Source organism: Crocuta crocuta, unplaced genomic scaffold, assembly GCF_008692635.1.
Source record: "Crocuta crocuta isolate KB4526 unplaced genomic scaffold, BGI_CrCroc_1.0 scaffold16, whole genome shotgun sequence".
NCBI lineage: Eukaryota > Metazoa > Chordata > Mammalia > Carnivora > Hyaenidae > Crocuta > Crocuta crocuta.
Window position 1 is genome coordinate 8,900,769 of NW_027531893.1, and position 4,479 is coordinate 8,905,247.

Sequence of the window (4,479 nt, forward strand, 5' to 3'; positions counted from 1 at the left end):
ATCGCTAAGCACTTACTGGGCACCTACTGGTTTCCAGGTTCTGCGGACACACACACACAGTGAAAGACACGTGGCTGCTCGCTGAGAAGCATGATTATCTTCTCATGCTTTAAATCTGTGACACACCCCACACACACACACTCAGCCTCCCCTCTGCTTACAGCTCAGGAAACGCCTGTGATTAGATCAGGCTCAGCAGGATAACCCCTTAATCAAATCATAGCTACAAAGTCTGCAAAGGCAGTATTCACAGGTTTCAGGGATCAGGACACGGGCATCTGGGGAGGCCTTCTGCCTGCCGGCCCAGCCCTCTGTCCCCGGAAGGTGCTCGCCTGGCCCCAAGGCAAAGATGCATTCGCCTGGCCCTGGGGCCCTGCCCCTCTCAATCTCATCATCTAAAGCTTCTGAGTGTGGTGTGGGTGGTCCTTGGGCATAATCCATCCCCCAAAACGCAGTGGGGGGCAGCCCAGAGGGGATGCATCCCGGTTCTGCCCCTGATCCCAGGGACCAGAGACGTGATCCAGGCCAGAAAGATGAAGAAGACCGAAAGGAGAAACAGGCACAGGCACGTGGAAATACCAAACCACTAGGCTTCCCTCCTTGCTGGGCAAATAGGAAGAGGAAAGGAGCTTCTCAGAAGGCTCCGTGTGCACCTAACTCTGCGTCCATGGAGGAAAAAGCAGAACCAGGAGTTTTCATCAAATAGGTGGTTCCTGTTTTGGAAAGCCTCAGCCCCAGGCCCTGCCCTGGGGGCTTCCAGTGCCCGGCCGTGCTGCCTTCTGCTGCCTTCAGGTGCAGAGCCCTTCCCAGGGCCCCCACCCTGGCCTGGGCAATCTCCATGTAGGCCTCAGGACTGTGGCAGGGGCTGCTGATCAGCCCCACGTGGGCTACGTTTAGCCTCATCTCTACCCGCATGGCTAATTAGGACTCATGTGGGCCGGGCTTAGGAGAATGTAAGCATTTAGAAAGGCCTCTGGGGAAGGCTTGTAACCAGCCAGGTGTAGCGGCCGCAGATCCATAGCTTCCTGGCCCGCGGTCCCCGGTGGGCGTCAGAGCTGCTCTCGCCCTGGTTGACTGCTGAGCCCTTTGCTTCCTCGGACGGGCACCTTGGAGTCCAGAGGAAGGGCAAAGAAAAAACTCCAGAACTCCTGGGACCAGGAGCGAGGGGACCCCTCGTCCCGCAGCTTTCCCAAAGAGGAGAAGGGGGAGGAGGAACAGAGGGTGGGAAAAGCTCCCACGGAGGAACTGGGCTAGACCACCCACCCCTCCCTCCCCGGCATCCTGGACCATCTTAGGTGCCGGACTGCTGCTAGGGTGTCTGTTGTAAGGTAGTGGCCTCAGGTCTCCTTTTTATTTTTTAAATGTTTATTTTTAAGAGAGAGAGAGACACACACACGCAGAATTGGAAGCAGGCTCCAGGCTCCAAGCTGTCAGCACAGAGCCCGACGCGGGGCTCGAACCCTCGAGAGGTGAGAGTGTGACCTGAGCTGAAGTCAGATGCTTACTCGACCAAGCCACCCAGGCACCCCTCGGGTCTCCTTTTTAAAAAGTGAGTCCTTTCGAAGGAAATTGTTTAGTGAGCAGCAGTACTGGCAGCATGTGAATGACCTGGGTTTGGGCAGCCTGTTTGCTTTGACTTGACCTAGAATAGAGCTGCACAGTCCGGTCTGGTAGCCGCTCACGTCGTGAGGCTGTCGAGCCCTTGCTAGGCACCTCCTGCCGCTGATGGGGTTGCCAAATCTCCTAAACAGAAATACGGGCACCTCCCATTCCTTAAGGGTGGGCTGCGCGTGGCGACTTCCTTTCCAAAGAGGACCCTGTTGGGAAGGTGTAGAGGGAAGGGAGCTTTACCGCAGAGAAGCCTGACCCACACAGGTGGCCGAGGTGAACATCGGCGTGGTAACGCCCGTCAATAGTGTGGTCTGCCCTGCGTAGGACGTGATGAGCGGGATACCTTCCCTCCGACATCTCGCTCCCCCGGACCTACCCTCCACCATGAGAAAAACATGAGAGAAGTCCTACCTGATGGACATTTGACAAAGTCCTTGGCCAGTACTCCTCAGAACTGTCGAGGTCACCAAAAACAAGGAATGCTCAAGAAACTGTCACAGCCGGGGTGAGCTGGACTGCCCTGTACCTGTGTTGACCCAGACCATCGCCACATGTGACTCTGGAAATCGGGGAGCCTAAGGAGACAGGACAGCTCATGGTACTGCGGGGTCCCGTGACAGAGAAAGGATGCAGGACCAGAGAAGTCCCGAGTGGAGCAGGCACTTGAGTTAATAACTTTCTTTTTTTTGAGTTAATAACTTTCTTTTTTTAAGTCTATTTATTTTTGAGAGAGAAACCGCTTGAGCTGGAAACGGGCAGAGACAGAGAGAGGGAGACACAGAATCTGAAGCAGGTCTCGGGCTCAGAGCTGGGTTGTTGTTTTTTTTTAAACCTCTTCTAATGTTTATTTGAGACACACACAGACAGACATGGAGCATGAGTGGGGGAGGGGCAGAGAGAGCAGGAGACACCGGATCCGAAGCAGGCCCCAGGCTCCGAATTGTCAGCACAGAGCCAGATGGCAGGCTTGAACTCATGAGCCGGGAGATCGTGCCCTGAGTCAAAGTCCTACATTTAACTGGTGGAGCCACCCAGGCGCCCTGAGCATTTGGCTCAGCTCAGGTCTTGATCTCAGTGTCGTGAATTCAAGCCATGTGTTGGCCATGGAGCCAACTTAAAAAAATACAAAAAAAAAAAAAACAACCCACGCAACATCCTAACGTAAGATGTTCCTAATCAGGGGATCTGGGTATGAGGTAGCTGGGAACTCTGTACTTCTGTCACAATTTTTCTGTAGGTCTAAAACTGTACCCCCCCCCATATTTTTATCTTAAAAAATACAGGCTGCCTAGTTAAATTTGAATGTCAGATAAACTAATACTTTTTAGGTATAAGTATTTCCCACGCAATATTTGGGATTTAGTTATACTAAAAAAACTACCCGTCGTTTCTCTGCATTCACAGTTAATGGAGTGTCCTGCGTTTCCCCTGGCAATCTTCCCTAAGTGAATTCTTAATTCTGCATGGATTTGGGTGTAAGCAGGCCTGCGTGGCCAGGGGCTGTGGGAGGCACTGGGCAGTGCAGGTGTGGGTCCCGTGGCCTGCCCAGAGGTGGGCAGTAAGGAGGCAGGTGAGGCCGTGGATGCATCTTCTAAGTCCAAGGCTGGCCGTCGTCCCGCCGTGCGTGCCTGGTTCCCGTAGAGAAGGGACGGTGTTGGGAAGGGTCTGCTGGGTGCCCGGTGGGGCAGCGCAGGCCCCCAGGAGCCCTGGAGACCTCCAGGTCTCTCTTCGGTGTGACCCTGGGGTGGGTACCCGAGACCCTAAGTTAGGGACCATCACGGCACGTAACAAACTGCTAATAGACTCAGCAGCTCACCTGGGCCGGCATGGTGGGGCTTTCTGTCGAAGACCTCACCAGGCCGAGGTATTTGCGGGAGGCTCTGGGGAGATCTGCTTTCCAGCTCGTTCAGGTGGCTGGCAGAGTCCCGTCCCCCGGGGTTGCAGGACTGCGGCCCCCTTTCCCTCAGCTGCAAGTTTGGGGCTGCTCTGAGCTCCTGGAGAGCACCCCCCACCCCGTCCCTTGCCATGTATCCCCTCCATCTTCAAGCCCGGAACAGCGTCCAAGTCCTGAGCTTCCCATCCCTGACTTCCTCCTCTGCCCTCTAGGCTGCAATTTCTTCTTTAATTTTTTAATTTTTAGAAATGTTCATGGAGTATTTTTGAGACCCAGGGAACAGGTGGAGGAGGGGCAGAGGATCTGAAGCAGGCTCCACACTGTCGGCACAGGGCCTGACACGGGGCTCAAACTAATGAACCCTGAGATCATGACCAGAGACGAGGTCAGATGCTTGACCTCCAGCCAGGTGCCTCTAGGCTGCAATTTACAGGGCACATATGAGGGGCACCTGGCTGGCTCAGTCGGTTGAGCATCCGACTCTGTTTCAACCGCTCAGGTCATGATCGCACGGTTCTGTGAGTTCCAGCCCCATGTCGGGCTCTGCGCTGTCTCTGTGGGCCCTGCTTGGGACTCTCTCCATCTCCCCGCCTCCCCTGCTCATGCACGTCAGGGATAAAGTGGGTTCTAAGCCAGACAAATGTTTCGAATCCCAGCTCCCCACCCCCCGTGAGGCCGTGAGGCACCTGGGACACACAGCCTCTGTGAGCCTCCGTTTCCTCATCGGCCAAATGCGAGCTTGGGTGACCTTATCACACTCTGCAGGGGGACTCTATTTGATGGATGGCCATGCTGGCTGTTCAGTGCCTCCCCATGCTAACCCTCTCCACTGCTAGAGCTTTCCTAACTCTAGCAAGACCTGCCTTGTGTTTGTAGGCGTGAGAATGGAGTATTCGCTGCTTCCCCCACATTCTTCGCTTTTCTGGCTTGTGACAAGGCTCTTGAAGAATGAGCTCACTGGCTTGGGCCCTTCA